This window comes from Gymnodraco acuticeps, unplaced genomic scaffold (genome assembly GCF_902827175.1).
Source record: "Gymnodraco acuticeps unplaced genomic scaffold, fGymAcu1.1, whole genome shotgun sequence".
NCBI classification, from domain to species: Eukaryota; Metazoa; Chordata; class Actinopteri; order Perciformes; family Bathydraconidae; genus Gymnodraco; species Gymnodraco acuticeps.
This window is the reverse complement of record NW_022991091.1, coordinates 1,349,526-1,369,229: the sequence shown is the minus strand read 5'-3', so window position 1 is coordinate 1,369,229 and position 19,704 is coordinate 1,349,526. Positions and strand designations below refer to the sequence as shown.

The 19,704-nt window shown below is 44.8% G+C and overlaps 1 protein-coding gene across 1 annotated transcript in view; it reads right to left on the bottom strand.

The window, feature by feature from the left end:
• LOC117560078 (ephrin type-A receptor 6-like) overlaps positions 1-19,704 on the bottom strand; it is a 199,098-nt gene that overhangs the window by 116,235 nt on the left and 63,159 nt on the right. The gene's annotated exons all lie outside the window — the stretch shown is intronic.

The following is a 19,704-nucleotide window of genomic DNA, read 5'->3' as shown; positions in this document are numbered from 1 at the left end:
GTGCCCGACAAACCCGCCCCCCTGCTTGACAACCCCAATTAAACACTCTCCCTCTTCACATTTGTTCTCAATTACAGCTTGAAGAGCGACAACGAGAGAGTCTCTAATGCTCATCAAGCATTGATTGACTGAATTAAAGAGACATATGAAGCCAAAGCACCACTGATGAGGAGCAATGTATGTTGATAATTAGTGGATTCAGTAAAAACGATCACTTCAAGTCAAATGCCAAAGACTCAGAGCGGACCCTATAGACAAAGTGGTTTTCCCAATTTTGTCGAGATCAAATATTTACTTTACATTCAGATCAAACTTCCCTAACGCCAAACCCTTAAATAAAACCAAACATTGATGGTTTCACTAACAATGGAATAACACAATTTTCTCTAATGTGACTGTAATATTTCTTGTGGATGTCTTCATATCCCGATTAGGTATCAACCGAACCTATTCAAAACCTAGCCATGTTTGCAATATTGAAACTAATTTAAAAAGGAGGGATGTTTTCTTAATGGCTAATGAACACTGGACTTCATAAACATAGAGTAGCAAGATATGATACATTTGCCAAGTCAGACTGTATAATTAAGACTACAGGTCTGCTGCCATTTACAGTAAAGAAAGGACAGAATGATGGACGGTGGAGTCACACTACCAGTGTTGCGATCAACTTACACTATATGCTTTCCAACATGCAATTGGTTAACTGCCTCGTCAGCAATTTTGGGGTCACACCAGGTTTCTCCCTGTCTGTTGTGGCTATTAATTGAGTCTCGTTTTCTGGACCAGCTGGGTGTAATTTAGCCGGTCAGTGGCAGATAGTGGGAAGATCAAGCTGTGGCACAAGCAGGAAGATCACCATTGAGTTCATGAGGAAGACCTCACCACCCCCGCTCACAACCTCTCCCTGCTCTGCTACAGATTGTCCCCATTTTTCCCGAAGCGAGGCCAACTGAGGTCATTGATTCCTACTGCATGGTCAGCAACTTGTAGTAGTACAAAGAGGTTTAACATGGTGGGACTACAGTCAAGGTTTGCGGTATTCGAAGACCACATCATCTTACAAAAGCAATTACTAGTCTTCTCATTATAACATGTAAAGAGGATGTATTGCATCTGTAAAATACAAACAGTGCACACAGATTGTAACTATTATTGCTTTACTGTTATTTGCATCATGGTTGTGATCATTTGGGCCAGCAAACATTCTGGTACAGTCTTCTTATCATTGCCTGTTTACTCGAAGATGTGCAATATGGATCTGAATAAAGAAAAGTGCAAAGAGCAACACTATTTAAATTACAGCTGGATATTTGACTTCTTAATCATTACATTTGCCTATGGATATAACAATGAGAAACTCTCAAAGTTTACTTTAAAAGACAAAAGTAAAAGATAACAACAATTATTGCATTTTTGTGAGTTAAAGGAGTCCCACATTGGCACCATTATTTTACCATTCTGACACAAATATAAACAATACCTGTTTTAGTTTGGGCCATTATGTAAAATATGGTTTTAAATATCAATAACTTCCAGTATCATGTATTATTAAATATAACGTATATTTTTAACATTATTCACGTGTCAGATTTAATGTTTAATTTGGAATAATGTCTAATGAATGTTTTACATTAGAATTATTATTCACTCCGCATACTGCCAGGATGAAGTGACAGAGCAGTGTTCTGACAGCAGCCATTTACACCGGGCATAATTCAAGCCACTTCAAGCCTTTGGCAGGGAAACTCCACGCCTTTCTGTTGTACACTGAGCTTAATGACAACTCAGGGGAAATATGCATTAGCATACCCTTGGTGTTCAAAGAGCTTTCAGTTATATGATTTGTGATGGCTACAGAAGCAAAGGCTAATACAGTGACTGTAAACAACAAACAGAAAGCCATGCATTAAAGTTCAGCCGTACTGTAGAAAAAACATTCAGGTAATGAGAACCTATACATATGCATTTAAAACTCAGTTTAATGATAGGGCCTTTATAAAAAAAAAAACAGTCCTCAGGTGGGTTCTATCTCGCCTCAATTTCTTTCAAAAACTATTTTGGAGATTGTTTTAACTTTGCATCTCTTCATGTAGAATACCAACATTAACAATTTAACTTCATCCCACATGTCCTTATTGTTGTCCACATTGCAGCCTTAGTGCACATTAAAGGACATTAGGGTTAGACTGCAGTTCACACCAGTCAATGGCTAAATCAAATAATTAGGTAAATAGAATCCAAAACATCAGAAAATTACTCAAACAATAATAATAAGGTTAAAGGTAAATAGTTCAAATGGCTCCAACACATGTCTTCAGATACATGTTGTAATTTGCTGAGAGTATTAAATATGTAGGGAGAGTAGTCATGGTTCTGGATGAAGAAACTTAAGACCCTGCCTTTGATATACCATATATATCAGATCTGCCCTGAGGAAGAGACAGGTCCTTCAGACATCTGCGAGTGTGTGTCTGCTAAAGCGGGGGTCTTTTCATTTTTCTCTTTTTTTTTTTCTCTCTCTCTCTCTCTCTCTCTCTCTCGTCCCAATTAAGCCTGAAGGGCCATGCTTGTTAAACTAAAACCATCCCTTTCTGAAATGTCACAGTGTCTCCCTGCAGTGTGGCCCATCTGTAAACAGCTCTGTGCTGATGCCAGCCCGAGCCTCCTGGTGCGTCTCCCTGTGTGTGTGTGTGTGTTTGTTTGTTCCAGCATGTTTTGTGAGGGAAACATGTTGTCTCTTGCATTAACACTCTGATGTGAATGCTTGAGTGGATTTTAGGCATTTGTTTGCGTCATATGTTGTCGACCAAAATGTGAGTAGGATTGCTGTGTGTTGTTGGCTGTGTGTCTTTGTCTCAGTGTCTGTGTGTGTTTCCCGCGATTCATTATGTGCATCTTCTCCCATGCAGCCTCCCTCCCTCGTGTGTGTGTGAGACATCTCATTTGGAGGGCTGACAGGTTGAAGGATATGTGCTGTAATTGTTGTCTGACTGTCTTCATGCTATAATTGAAAATGTCTTATAAGTGGAACTTTCTACCAGCATGCCAATTAAGATTAACACAGCTGCTCCTGTTAGCTGCTCAATTACCTATGTGTAGCCCACTTTAGACAGCAGGTGTGCTTCCAGTGCCATGGTGGACTATTATTTAGAGATAAATTGTGATCGTAAATGAATGACATAATTGATCTGTGATCTCAGGATGGACGGCCCAAAAAATTTGGCAAACCGTGAGTTTCCAATTCCATAACCAACCGAGCAATTCCTTGGTGGTATTTACCATTAGGTTACTACAGGACGTGCGTAGTAATTCTCAATTTGTGTGGTGCGACATTATTTTAAAATGTAAATATAACACAGAGGAGAACCACTTAGTTTCAGTATATACTGTAACAAATAGCACCCAGCTACAAACAGGCTGGTGCACACACATACAAGTAAACACACTGATTACATTATTCATAGCACTGCAGAGAGCTCTTACACCGAGCCAGGCAAACACACAAGACCTGATGCCACTCTGTGGTAACAGCATCAGCTAGATTGTCTTCCAATGTGTGGGATGGAGGGATGGGAAAAGATGGAGTGAGGGTGAGTGTGTGTCAATCATTCAGTCGTAGCAAGGCGTCCTCTTGCATTAACATTGAAGATTGCTCGTATTGATGTTTTAGGGTTTGTTTGTGTATGTGTGTGTAGGGCTTTATTTAGACATTGCCTGGAGTGTTTATATTATACAATATATCTATGTTGTAATATGAACACACACACACACACACACACACACACACACACACACACACACACACACACACACACACACACACACACACACACACACACACACACACACACACACACACACACACACACACACACACACACACACACACACACACACACACACACACACACACACCTTTTAGTCTGCAACACACTATATCCACTAACACACATTAAACAGAATATGCAAGTGCAGACTACACAAACAAAACACTCATATAACAGTCCAAAGAAAGATGCTCACCTCCACCTGTAACAATAGACACAAAAATACTTAATGGAGATAAATTGTGAAAGGGCTGGATGCTTTAAAAAGAAGCAGCTCTTTGTCTCCCTCAGCGCTTTCTCTCTAAGTCCGTTTCCTCTCTTTAGAGAGAATGTGCATATATTAAACATTGTTTATAAAGCTACATTTAAAAAATACACTATCTAATCTAACATAATCAAATCAGTAATTAATATATTACAAAACTCCAGAATATTTCTCTAAATCCCAATACACACTGCATGGCCTCAAGGCTAGCAGTAATAGCACTTAATTTCACCTCCATGGATGGACATTGCGCTAATTAACTGATTAATGAGAACCAATTAGAAATGATACGGTCATATAACCTTACAGCCAAGTTTCATGGTCCTCAATCCATCCTGAAATGAATGAGCTACTGTTACGGCTGCTGTTTGTCTGCTCCTTAATCTGTCTGGGATTGTTTGCAGCTGTGTGCGTGTGTGTGATTATGCAAATGATCTGTGTGGTAGCCCCAACATCATTGGCTGCCCATCTCCTGGTCCGCCTCTGAAGATGGTGATTGGATCGACGTCGTCCAATCGCAGCACACGGAGCACACCTGCTGGGGAGGAGTACAAAGGCTGCGGACTATCACCACTCTGGAGGCTCTGACATGTGGACAGACGCCTCTCGATACTTGCTCGTGTAGAATTCTGTTAACTGTGGTTAAACTTGTGTGATTAGTAGTGTCTAGAGTAGCTTAGTTAGAGTGTAGAGAAGTTTAGTTAGTGTTTAGAGTAGCTTAGGATTTTGTGACTGTTGCCTTTCAGTTTAGCTGTGTGTTTTGTATATATTTCCTGTATTAGTCTGTACCACTTTTAAAGTGAGGTTTTGTTTCGTTCTTTATTTAGTATATTAGTATTTATTTTCCCTGTATGCCTTTTAGACTCCTTTTGAGTCCTCCCTTAGTTTGGTTATCTGTCAACCTGTGCCCTTTTGGCCCCTTTTGTTTGTTTCAGGCTGCCTGCCTGCCATTTTGTTTACCGCTGCTATTTAAAATAAATCACCTATAATTATACCAATCTGGTTGTGTTTCTTCCCTTTAGTTCCCCTAGCCTAATAGGGAACGTAACAGCTACACTGAAGGCGATCGCATCACCCCTATTAACAGAAGCAAAGCACAAGTTCTCAAAAAAGACACAGCAGCAGCCGCAAAGATTTATATAAATAAATATACATACGTTTTTTGAATTTGTTTAGGTCTCTAAAATGTAAGATAAAGAACACAAACAACTATTTGATAATATCATTAAGGTGCAGGGCTGGGGACTAAATGGCCCTATAGCAGTGTGAGCGTGTGTGTTTGTGTGTCCATATCAGCCAAAACAATGAATTGCTTCTATTAAACATAGGTACCTTATCACCACTATCCAGTAAGCAATGTGACCATCAAAGGGTCAGATGTGGAGCATGAGAGCTAGCCATCATGTTCATGTGGATGAGAACAATAAAAAAGATGGGTTGAGCAAGAGAGAATCATTGCAAGGGAAAGAGAGAGGGATACAAAGAGAAAGACACACATTTTCAAGAGGAGAAACTCAGGAATTGTACCAGTATTTTGAAATCAAGAACATGGTCTCCAAATTTAGTTTTTCTGTCAAAGTGTATGGCCCTTCACAAGTCCCTGACACGTGGTATTGCTGTGATGGCCCAGGAATTATTGTGTTGGACTTGACTGTGCTGAACATCACTCACTGGTCATTGATTGGATGTGGTTACATTCTAAAGACATCAGTCAGTAGAAGAGAATGAGACGAGCACTCTGGAGTTTCATTCCACCTCTGCATGTCTCCTTTTCATTCATTCATTCATTGCATCCATCCAAACACCAGAGTCCCTCCACAGTAAATATAAAACACAAAATAACACTATGTTGTTGCATGGTCAAGGGTAATCATGGAAAAACTATAGGTTACTTACGTAACCCCAGTTCTCAGAGTAACATGAAGTGAGATGTCTCACTATGGGATGCGCCTCATCGCGGAGCAAGCAGAAGCATCAATCTCATTACGCCAATCCTGATTGGCTGGTGATCTTGACGTCAGCGTCAGGGAATTCACCCCCTATAAGTAGCTTGCGCCACGACGCATGCGTCATTCAAAATAAGCACCTCTTCTCGCTTCACCATAGCAAGGAGGGCATCTCAGACATCTCACTTCATGTTAATCTGAGAACTAGGGTTATGTAAGTAACCTATAGTTCTCATTCATAACACTCCGTTCGATGTCTCACTATGGTAAATTGTAGCTCCCGTATTGTCAGACGAGCAGTGGCGGCGGGTCATTAGGGGCAGGTGATCGGCGCAGCCCCACCTAGTGTCAGAAGAAAGTATTACAAATAATGATTACAAAAAAATACAAAAAAATAAATAAAAAAACATATAAAATATATTTTAAGGTCATGTTTAATAATCTGATTCGTCTGTACATTTCTGTTTTAGTCTGTGTTCTTCTAATTAGTGTCTAGAGTGCCGTTTTGAGCTGTTTAGAGCCATGTGGGACAAAACCCGATCCTGCCCCTCCCTCTCACAGTCTAAGTGAACGGTGATTGTAAAAACTACACTGCGCATGCTCAGAGTATTTTTCTATTTAATGTGTGTGGCAAAAAAATAATGACCGTAGGGGCATAGTGCTCCCATCCCCACCATACGTCATCTCACATAATTCAGAATTGATTGGCTGTAAGTACTCACGTGTGCAGTGCTGCGAAACGTCACGTGTAGTTTGAAGAGGAGACGAGAGAGCAGCATATAGCTAACATCACCAGCGATTAAAAGAAGTAAAAAACTGAAAGAAAATGAATGAAGTTGACCATTTACTGGAGCACACATTTGAGACACTTAGTCTCGGAGAGAAACTGGAGGTAAAGCGCCTCGGTGCCCACCATCCACCGGATTTCCAAATGGTCCAGACTGCGGGCAAAGTTAAACGTGGGTTTAACGCTGAGCGGTTTGCTAAAAAGAAATGGCTAACGGCGAGCATCCAGAAGAATTCCCTCTTTTGCTTTCCTTGCCTGCTTTTTGGTGAAGATCAAGGTACTTGGTCGAGGACAGGTTACAAGGACTTAAAGCATCTTTCGGAGAGGACAATGAAGCATGAGAGCAGCAACAGTCATTTGGAAAATGCCGTAAAATTGGGATTACTTGGAAGGGTGAATGTTGCAGCTCAGATTGACAGCGCCTACAGACGCGGCATTGATTCTCATAATAGGAAGGTGGAAGAAAACAGGTACGTGCTTGGTCGGATCATCACCTGTATTAAACTGTGTGGGAAATGTGAGACAGCACTGCGGGGCCACAACGAGTCGGCGGACTCTCTGAATCCAGGGATATTCAGGTCAATTTTCGAGACAATGTGTGAGGGCGATTCCAGGCTTCAACGGCACTACGAAGCTCAGCTTGTTTTCAAAGGGACATCAAGCACCATACAGAATGAACTCTTGGACTGCATGTATGATGTGTACAGGGAGGAAATAGCCAAGCAAGTGGACAACACATCATTTGTTGCCGTTCAGGCCGACGAGACAACCGATGTCTCCTGTAAATCGCAAATGGTGATTGTGCTGCGATACATTATGCCTGACCTCACAGTTACAGAGCGTTTTTTGGAGTTTGTGGAAGTAAAGGACAAAACTGGTGTAGGTCTCTCTAACAGCATCAAGGCTGTTCTGGAACCCCTGAAGCTGAAAGAAAAGCTAATCGCTCAGACCTATGACAGGGCGGCCGTCATGAGCGGTAACGTGCGCGGGGTACAGACGGTGATGAAGGAGACGTACCCAAACGCTCAGTTTGTTCACTGCTACGCCCACCAACTGAACCTGACCCTGCAGCAACTGTGTTCAGCAAGGATGAGCATCCTGAAGGTGTTTTTTGCAGATCTAACTGCTTTTTCCACTTTTTTCTCCGGTGCTCCAAAACGTGTTGCAGCTCTTGCAGAGGCAACACAGAGACGCATCCCACGGCCACCGGCTGTGAGATGGAACTTTAAAAGCAGAACTGTGAACGCGGTTTGGGAGACCCGAGATGCACTACTTCAGTGTATGAAGCATATACGCGCACAACTAGGATGGGATGCGGTCACCATAAGTGAGGCATACGGCCTGTCAAAGAAACTGCGGGACCGAGCATTTATGCAGCTCCTGGAGTTTTTTTCGTTGCTTATGCCAGAAGTGGATGTTCTATACAACACTCTGCAAAAACGAAGCATCGATGCACCTGGGATCAACAGCGCGCTCTGCCGTTTCAAGGAAAATGTTCAGAAAATGAGGCAGAAAACTGATGCATTGGCCGCCACTGCTCATGATGGAACAGACGAGCCAGGCCGACGAGTCAGCAGCACAGCGCCGGTGATGAAGGAGGCTTGTGACACAGTCATCTCACAGGTGGAACAGAGGTTCTCACAGAGTGACCATTTGATCGCTGCAAAGCTTGTTGACAGCTCATTCTTCCCACAGCATGTCCTGTCATTTCCTACACCTGAGCTTGACTGCGCCGTGAAACTGTGGCCTGCGTTGGGAAACAAGGAGAAGTTGAAGTCTGAGCTGACCACGCTCTACTACCACAGTGAGCTTCACACTGGAAACACTGCCCTGTCTCTGTTGAAATCCATTCACGAGAACAACTTGGAGGAAACGTTTGCTGAGACTGTTATTTTGGTCAAAATAATAGTGACAACTCCGATGACGACATCCGAGTCAGAGAGGAACTTTTCCACCCTCAAAAGGATAAAGACTTTCACTCGCAACACCATGGGACAGCCGCGACTTAACGCATTGGCCATGCTTTCAATTGTAAGCCAGTTGATCCAGCAACTACAGGACTTCATCCCCAAAGTGATAGACACATTCTGTCAGAGGAAGGACCGCCGTGCCGCTTTTCTTTTCAAGTGAGCCTTCAGCTTTGGTAAGTTCATTTATGTCATATATTTTGTTGATCTTCTGTGTTTTGCCTCTGCTGGATCGATTGATATTGTGACCTCGATGATGAGTGTCTGTGTTTTCCTTATATTTACAGTCTATGGTGTTTTAATGCTAAAGCATTACGGTTGTTGTTATTGTTAAGAATTACTTTGTGATGGTGACCTTTACTCCATGTATTACATTACATTGCATTACTATGACATTCCCAAGCTGTGTACGTAAATGTATGCGCTCACAGTGTTGCTCCTGTGGTCTTCAGTATGTAATTTGACACTCCCCCTCTCTCTCTCCTCCCCCCCTCTCTCTGTCCCCCCTCTCTCTCTCCTCTCTCTCTCTCTCTCCCCCGACCTCTTTCTGCCCCCCCAGTTTTGTACACCTAGAAACGCCACTGCAGACGAGCCTATCTCGAAAATCACCAAACCAACCAGAACTTAACAGGTAGAGCTCTGACTCAACCAGGTGCCCAGCACTGCTTGAGTCACACTGGGAGCAGAACGTCCAGCCTGTTAAGAGGCGGACAAAAGTGAGCGAGGACCAGCTCGCCGCTGCACCAATGTCTTGGATGGGAGACACTGGACAGAGCCCAGGATGCAGCCAGACCCTGAGTCGAAAGAGCTCGCGGACCCGAGGGTGCCTGCGAACTCTGACTCGTATGGGCCCCAAAGCAATTGCTACCACAAACCAGTGGGAGAGCCGTTGCTTAGTAACAGGCTTGCCCTTATAAGGGTTAGCCCAGGACACAAGGGGTTGGTCATTATGACGAAGCACCCTTGATCTGTCCCTGTACGTGCGTACAGCACGGGCTAGACACGGCAAATCCGGCCGCTGTTCCCCGGAGGAATACAGTGGCGGGGAGGATGCCTCAATGTCAAATGTGGTACCTGAACCAACCGCCTTAAGATAAAGGCAGGGTTGGGCTTCAACCACACTTTGTTTGCCCTGGGGCGAACTGAGTGCATGAAGACTGTACAGATAGTGCATGAGTGCCACTGGCTCGCTTGGCAGCTGCCAGGTTCAGCTTCATGTCACACTGTATTCAGATTGGACCACTCACGGGCCAGGCCCATAGAGCCAAGCGCTCTGGGTGTGGGTGAAAGATCGCCCCCCCCCCCCGCTTGGGACAGTATGTCCCTGCGTAGTGGGAGCTGCCATGGCTGCCCGCACAGCAGCTGATATATCTCCGCTAGCCAGTACATAGCTGGCCAGTGCGGAGCTATCAGGATAAGTGTGTGGCGTTGCTCTCTCACTCTGGCCAGAGTTGGGGGTATCAGAGCCAGGGGTAGAAACGCGTACAGAAGGCCCGGGGGGCAATCGTGCGCGAGTGCATCCACGCCTAACGGTGCATTTAGATCGCGCATCGAAAAGAACAGCTGACACTGAGCGTTGTCTTTCGATGCGAACAGATCCACCGCGGCTCTGCCGTAACGCACCCACAGCTGGCTCACAATGCTTGGATGTAGAGTCCAGTCTGCATAAAGTGGTATACCTCTGGACAGTAGATCTGCCCCGAGGTTCATCACTCCCGGTACGTGCGTCGCTTTCAGAGAGAGGAGACGTCTACCGCTCCATAGGATCAGTTTGCGCGCCAGTGTGTGTAACTGGAGAGAACGCAACCCCCCTTGGCGGTTAATATACGATATTGTGGTCGTATTGTCTGTCCTCACGAGGACGTGATGTCCCCTGAGGAAAGGCAGAAAGCGTTTTAGGGTGAGAAACACCGCTAAAAGCTCCAGGTAATTTATGTGCACCCGCTGGAGGTCTCTGCTCCAGAGACCCCTCACCGGGCGACCTTCATAAATACCTCCCCAACCTGTCAGACATGCGTCCGTGGTGACCACTTTCCGTGAAAGGACGGCACCCATAGGCACACCTCGTACTAGAAAAGTCGGGTGCAGCCAGTGGCGCAGTGCCATTACGCATTTCACATTTCACAGTAACCATCACTCTGTATCACTCGGGTTTAGTTTTAGGGCGGCCAACCAGCGCTGAAACTCCCTCATGTGTAAGCGTCCCAGTCGTACGACCAGGATGGCTGACGCCATGAGCCCCAGCAATCGCAGGCATGATCTGAAGAGAACATGTTTGCGCAGCTGGAAAAGAGCGAGACAAGCTCTGAAAGCTTTCACTCTTTCCGCTGACAAGCGAGCTGAAAAGGGCACCGAGTTCAGGTGTAAACCCAGGAAGAGTATAGTCTGCGCGGGGCACAACAGGCTCTTCTCTGTGTTTATTATGAAACCCAGGTTGAGCAGGTGCTTTACGAGGGCATTTGTCTGCGTAACAGCCTCCTGCTCCGACTGTGCGAGAAGCAGCCAGGTAGGTCGCCAGGCGAATACCCTGTTGTCTTAACGGGGCTATCGCGGCTTCCGTACATCGTACAAACACCCTTGGACTGAGAGACAGACCGAAGGGGAGTACTCTGTATTCATAACAGATCCCCTGAAATGCGAATCTCAGATATTTCCTGTGTGGGTAATATACTGGGATGTGAAAATACGCATCTTTCAGGTCGACTGATGTAAACGAGTCGTCTTGTCGCACGAGCCGCAGCAGAGATGTGTGAGTGAGCATTCTGAACTTATATCTTTTTAGATATTTGTTCAGAGCCCTCAAATCAAATATTGGCCGAATTCCGTTCCCTCCCCGTTTGGGAACGAGGAAGTACTTGGAATAGAAGCCGCCCTGACTCTGCTCGGCGGGTACAATAGATATAGCCCTCTTTTCTAGGAGTGAGAGAATCTCTCTCTCCAGAATATGGGCTGACTCTCCTCGGGCCTGCGAATGCAGAATGCCCGAGAAGCGAGGGGGGGTGACAGCGAATTGGAGTCTGTAGCCCCGTGTTACTGTCTTGAAAACCCAAGCAGATGATGTGAGCATCTTCCACTGCATGCTCCTTAGAGCCAGTAGAGATGTCACGTCTCTTCCCCACTGAGTCTCTATTTGTTGTGTTATGGGGCCCTCTAGTGTCTGAACACAGTGGTGCCCCTTTTCGACAATCCCCACCGACACTGCGCATGCGCATGACGGTGGTGCCTTCACAACCCCAGCCGGCACTGCGCATGCGCTGCAGCCGGAACCGGAGATTTTCTGGGCTGGGGACTCAGGGCGGGCTGCGACCTCTGCGTCTTCGGTGTTTTAAACCGAGCAGGGTTCGAGGCAGCTTGGGCGAAGGACTGCTGCGAAGGCAGCGGCTGGACCCTTCGAGGGAGGCAGAGGTGGAGTGCCTCGTCCTCCTTCTTTTTCGACTCACACCTCCTTTGCATGGAGGCGAGAGCGGAGCCGATAATTCCCTCGGGAACGATGGGCATATCCAGCACATCCTCCTTTTCCCGGTCTGGGAGGTTGGTGAGGTTGAGCCATCTCGCTCTTTCCTGCACCACCATGATCCCCATTGCCTTGCCTGGACGGCGCAGCGTTGGACACGGAGACAAATGTCCGTGACCGCTGCCATCTCGTCCAGAGTGGCTGCCCCCGGGTTACCCGACAGGTCCTCGCAGAGCTCCGCTTGGTAAGCGGTTAGCAGCGAGGACACATTCAGGGCCCTGGCGGACAACGCTGCGGCTTTGTAGGACCGTTCAGTCATTGTCGACTGAAATCGGTCCGACTTTGCTGGCAGTGTGGGGTTCCTGCTTGGTGACGGGCCCATCCTCGGTAGGAGGTGGGCCGCTACCAGCGGTTCCATGGGCGGTATGCGGAGCAGGCCGAGCTTCTCCATTCCGTCACAGTCTAGGGAGGAGGCACCCTGGATTGGGACCTTGTTGCTGAAGGGCCGGTCTCTCCACGAGACCGACACCTCATCCAACATCTCCGGGAAGACCGGAAGGAGTTGCCTCTTCGTCCGCGCTGCTTGGGGAAAATGTTTCCCTTCGTAGCGGGACCTGGAGGTCTCCTTGGCCATTTCAGGCCACGGGATGTCGAGTCTGGCCGCGGCGCGTTTACACACGGCCTGCAGGTCCATGCTCAGACAGGGCGAAGCTGGTGTGCTATCGCCCGGGAGAGCAGCCCTCGCTCCAGGCTTTGCAGCCTGAGCCGATGACATGAAGATGTCCTCTTCATGTTCATCCGACTCGGACAGGAGGAACACCGAGGCGTCCTCTTCGTCCTCATCGTAGTCCAGCTCGAGGACATACTCCGCGGGTGAGACCATGGTGAGGTCTAACCGGGAGCCCCAGCTCGGTAAAGCGTGGGGTCCCGTTCCCGCGTGTCTTGCCGTCACCGGGTCCCGGCCTGCCAGGGCGCGGGATTCCGGTTCTGCAGCCATCGCAGATAATGAGCCCCAGACCGACACGGAGAGGGGTTCACTCTCTGCGGCGGACGCCCCCGCGTCTTGACTGCCGGCCGGCAGGTCAGTGGACATGGGGGGGTCCTGTTCCGACAGGCTAGCTTGGCGTGCTAGCCGTCGGCGGGGGCTCTTCACGGTGAAGCGGACACAATGTCCGAACGAGAAAGAGAACGGCGAGGTCGATTTCAATACTAACTGGCGTTAGTATTACCGTCTTCCTGCAAAGCAGAAGGAGTAGCCGGCGAGCGCCCGTCGACCGAAATGGTTATATTTGGGTTCAGTCTGTGGACCGTTAAGCTTGTCCGGCTACTATAGAGATGTGCTCTGAAGCGAGAAGAGGTGTTTGAATGACGCATGCGTCGTGGCGCAAGCTACTTATTGGGGGTGAATTCCCTGACGCTGACGTCAAGATCACCAGCCAATCAGGATTGGCGTAATGAGATTGATGCTTCTGTTTGCTCCGCGATGAGGCGCATCCCATAGTGAGACATCGAACGGAGTATTATGAATGATAACTGTTTATTTCATGCTCGTGTGCGTTCTCATACATAAACAGCAAACAAAATAAAGGCCAACTCATAAAAACATAAATACATATGATGCTTAATGAATTAGTCTCATAAACTCTGTTGTTTTAGATAAAAATCCTTGTGAAATGGAAATCCTCAACAACAAAAAAACAAGAAATGTGAACTGAACTGAAGAGGTTGCCAGCCTGAGTCTATAAAAGGAGGAGCATGCCAGTTGAGATGTGGGTTATTGGGGTTATTGTTAGCTGATAGATTTGATTAACTTCAGCCTTACAGCAGCACACTGACACTGACTCCATCCAGGAAATGATTGGAGATGAAAGTACCATTGTGAGCAACATCACTGGGTTTGAGTTAGAGAAATATATCATTTGGCTGGTTGGAGTGGAGAGCATGGCCTTTTTTCCTAACTCAGTGGAGCTAAAGCCTTGAATGTACAATTCAGACTCTCATCTTTTTCTCTAGTATAAATAAACATTTGCAAGTCAGAACTGGAGTAGTTGTTTTTCTGGCTTGGTATGCGATGTTATTTAATGAAAAATAATTAAAATTCCAAACCTATCTGCAACACTATGTGTGAGGCCTGAACAGAGTAATGTCCTAAGGAGAACTTTGGCCCACACCTCATACTCTAATAATTCACATGAATCTGTTGTAATTAAAGAATGAAAATATGGAAGGTTACTCAACATTTAGCCTCCCTGCTATTAAACATTTTCAGAATAGAAAACAGCAATTATTTCCTCTATTTAACATGCATTAACAGTTACATTGTTTTCACCTGTGACTTACAGTGAGCAGCATGAACATTAAATCACATAACACATAAGCAACCAGATATGAGGAGCACAAAGGTCAATGTTGTGCTTTAAAAAAAAAACTATCTACAATGGTATTTTACAGAGATCACAGATTATTCACACCAGTAATTGTTCTCCTATCCAATCAGCCGAGGCATTTAAATTAATAGTAAACTGGGAATTGAAGCATTAGCTTGGCCAGCCACCTCAGTTTTTCTCCTTCAATACCCAAGGCGCTCCACTGGTACCTTGTGCGGAGGCTTTTAATAACAACGCTTGTTTGAATCCTGGAACAATTAACAAGGGCTGCATTTCAGAGCTGCCATTGCAGCAAAATGCCATCACAACACCTAAAGGGCTAAACGTAACCCAACTGTGAAATCTGCTTCTGAGAGAGCAAAGAGTGATGGATAGAAAAGAGAGAGGAGGATAGGCACGTTTTTGTAGGGCATAAAGAGATACTGAAAGGTGACCAAGTTGTGGTTGCTTATTGTTCTACATCGCAAAGATCAGAACTGACAAACACTCCCATGACATATTTAAGGTAAATACTTAAATAATGGACAATTTCCTGCCTTTTATAATGCACTTGCAGAACACAGTGGTGATGGTTTAATTTGGTACTACCCAAAATCTAAATATAAAAAGATAAAGAACAGGATGAAATAAAAAAATCTTGGTTAATTGGTTAATCCGGTTAATTCATCCCATGTAATTTTTTGTCAACCAACAATTATAAATACGAATAGGGACAAATATTAAAAGGGACAGACATACATGAAGTAACAATTTTGGTACAGTCCAGCTCTAATCACAGCTGCAGTTTAACCCCTGGCCCGTTGATTGCGCTGCAGCTGTGAGTGCAGCTGGGGAGCCGCACCGGCCTATACCACAAGATGAAACGTAATCAACTGTACAAGGACATCTGGTTCTGGATGGTGGGAGAAGAGCACTGAATAGTCTTGGAATCATTTTTCAAAAGAGCACTAAGCAAGGCTGTAGTTGGAGATGCTGTTGGAGTGATGTGGGGAGGACCAAAATAGGACTGTGTCATCCACCGTGGGCTAATTCTACAATCTATTGTATGTCTACTTCATTCTGGTAAAAGTTAAGTAAGAGTACAGCCTTTAGATTAAAAAAAGTGGCAGCCCAATATAGATGAAACACTGTATTTGTGTCCACTTGTATATGTGAGTGAAAAATGTATAAATATGTGAGTGACAATGTATGAATGTGTGGATTGAAATATGATAATATGAGAGCAAAATGTATGAATGTGTGAGTGTAAATATATACGTGTATGAGAGTGAAAATATATGAATGTAAAAGGAGAATGTATGTGTGTGAGAGGACCAGTATGAATTACGGCCTGTACGGCCCCTCATAGTGTGAATTACGGCCTTATCCAGCTGATCCAGATGAATGAAGCCCTTGTTTGGTTTTCAGTGAGTACATTTGGATGTTTGTAGAATGCAGATGTATCTACCATAAAATAAACACAGTTTACAAAAACAAAGCAGTTCAATGGCTTGTACATGGCTTAAAGAGAGATTGTGTTGGGCCTTCATGAACGTAGTTTTTTTTTGCACTATAGCATTCCCAGTGAGTGGTACTACCAGCGATAACCCAAAACTCATATCAGAGGGTTCAGGATCAAACTGGAACCAAGCCAGCCGAGGTAATCTGTCACACCATGGAAGCTCCTGGGACAGCAGGTGTTGGACCACTGATATACACAACAACATTCCTAGATGCTTGCACGATCACAAACAGACACCTTTTCTCAGTATATATAAATCACACACATGGCACAAATTCCTATACGAAGACTTCTGATATCTGGACCTTAAAGAGCCTGTGACACGGGTTTCACCCATCATCCAAACCCATCAATTTTTAGTAAATATTGTCCCCTTGAAACCGTTACTGAACTGATTTGGGATATTTGTACTTTGATAACCATTAATCTGCCCTTCAATGTTGACCATATTCTGGATCTTCTCGGGGATTCTTCAAATCCCGCCAAATTATGTGTGATATAATTGCGGGCACAGCGCTCCAGCTGCACCGTTCCGGATCCCAGCATCTGCATGCAAACGCACGATGGCACACACAGCAGCAAACTCAGACAGCGATGACAGTTTAATTTTGAACGTGTCTGAGAACTCACATGAGGCTGAAGGATCGGTTTATGTTGTATCTGTTAGAAGTTTAGGAATTAGGTGCGTCAATATGGGCGATCATACGGTCATGTAGCCAGTGGTAGACTGGGACTAAAAATCATCCCGGGACTCTCGACCGGCCCACTTCGGTACCGCTAGTAAATTGTCAACGGGGGGAGTGGGGGATGTGCTTGTGACTTATCCGACCGGCCCACTTCGGTACCGGCCCATCGGGATTCGTCCCGATGGCCAGTCCGCGTAAACTGTCAACGGGGGGAGCCTCGCTGCGGGGAAACGGTGGACCTAGTGTCCCGATCGGAGTGGGAATAATAATAATAATAATAATAATAATCCGTGCATTTTATCCATTAATTTCCCCAACATTGTGGTGAAAAAAACACACGTTTAATCCATGTTGGTGTACTACAACTACAAAACGTATCGTTTGTTTTTTCATAAGGAAATGCAGACCGGCTCAAACAAACGATTTTTTAATCATCATCCTCACGATCATTTAATGTATCATATGTTCGCCGAATTGACATGAAAGCACTAATAAATGTAGTTTCATCCACTTGAGTTTACAACTACAAAAATAATTTTTTTTAATGATTTTTTTTTATATCACATCCGACGGGAGGAAATTCAGCAGCTCTCACTACCGATTTTTAATCCTAATTTAATCATCATCTTCACCACGATTATTTATGTTTATGTTCGCCGAATTGACATGAAAGCACTGACAAATATGAATATACTGTAGTCAACTTCATTAAAACGTTATTAACGTGCCTAAACTCAGTAATTCACCATTTCTACGCATGACAACACACTTTGTCCGTGTTTGGCTCTCTCGCCGCACAGTGAAGCGTTCCCGCATTGACGTCACTTCCGGCTTCCCCCAAAACCTCAAAATGAGTCGAAGGAATTTCCCCGCGATGTTCGAAATTATTGATATTTAACGGAACGGTATTGCACCTTCTTTTTTAAGCTGACGGTTCGAGATTACTATAGCCCAATATTTCATTGCACAACAGTTGTTGGGAGGCTGTCACAGGCTGGACACAACAGCACTATGTGTCACAGTATGAAAAAAGCACTGCTCCGTGTAAATTACATAAACACACTGAAGATTATAGTTTTTGCATTTCAAAAGCAATATGTTGACCAAACATTTCCAGCACAAATGAATAGGATCAAAACTTTAGTCGTTTTATTTGTTTTGGAGAATTATATGAACCCAAAAGAGTTTCATTCAAGCATTTGCTTTTCCCGATAACACTGTTAAGATTTGTGTTATCGAAAAACAAGCCCTAGCAATTATCTTGTATGTACTATAACCACAGTTACAGCTGAGTGCATCTTAGCCGTGGGGAAATGATCTCTTTGGAATCCTTGCAGTATCCAAAAGGCCAATACAAAATAAGACAAATGTCCAACAAAAGTCAATTGAATATTATAGAACAAAAATGTATTTCAAAACTAGAACAAATGTTAATGCATCTTGGTAACTGACAGACCAAGCACAAGATATTTTAGATTACAAATATGTTTATAGGCATGCATCTTTTTGTGCGTGCGAGCGTACACACACACTCACTAATATCGCTTAAGACAGAATCAGGGGAACTCTCCGGCATAACACTTACAGCCCAAAACACTCTAATCCCCTCACATGAGATCTCATCTGATTCTCCAGAGTTAGCAGCAGGCAATAACGGAAAAATGAAGGAGGGGTGATGAGGAGCAGGAGGGAGTGAAGAGGCAAAATGAAAGCTTCCCTCTTCATTCAAAACTTGCTTTTGTAAACGGTTGATGTATGAAAGCATAGTAGTACAATCCATACGTATAGTTGTATGGAATATATGGGCTTGTGGAAAGATAGACACCCATTAACATATAATTAGGGTCGGGACTTTAACGCATTAATTAAGATTAATTAATTACACAAAAATTAACGCGTTAAAAAAATTAACGCATTTTAATCGCACTTATTTTTGCACCGCGGAACGTTTCTCACTGGATGAGTTTCAGGCGTACCGATTATACTGGAGCACCAACTAACGTTCATGACTTCAGACAACAACAAACCACAGTGAACAACAGTGGGAAATGTTGTTTTAAAAAACGGACGGATGGAAGCGTCGATAAGAGCACGGTTGTGTGCAAATTATGCAAAAAGGAATTCGCATATCACCGCAGCACATCAAGCCTCAAGTATCACCTCAATGCAAAAACATATAGCAGCTAGCGTGGAAGCTAGTGTGGACGTTAGCCTCTTTTATCGCGTTCACACCAAAAAGAGCCGGTACTAAAATGAGTTCATGAGAACCTTTTTACCCCCACGAAAGTCCCTGCTAGAGAGCAGAGAGCTGCTAGAGAGCAGGGACTTTCGTGCGGCTCTCTTGTGAGAAAATAGCTATATTTCTGATTGGCTGGGCGGATTGCAAACCACGCCCCGTAAAACTCCCAAAAAGTTTTGTGAAGCCGCCATTTTATTATCCTCGCATTAGCATTATTAGCATTAGCCCAGCGCAGAAACGCAGAGAGACTAACTTATGGCAACACAAAATAAAACATGGGAGCGGTGGAGATGAGGAGGTGTCGGCGTTCTGGCGATTTACTCGGAAGGCTGCTGGGACTCCCAGCCGCTTCTACTGAAGCCAGTCCCCGGGGACTTCCGGCCGGGGACTTTGGGCGGCAGTATACGCCGTGAAGTGGTTTGCGGCCTGCCAGTAAATCCAAAGCAGAAGAAGAATAAGTGACGTCAGCGGCTTCATTTGCCTAATCCTCCCCCAGGTTCAAAGAGTTCTCATGAACCTTTGTGGGAAAAGTACTGCGGTGTGAATGCGCCTAATGGTATACTAAAATCCATGTGAAAAAAATTGCTTCTCACTGTTCTTAGGTCAAATATTTATATGTGATTAAAAATGCGATTAATTTCG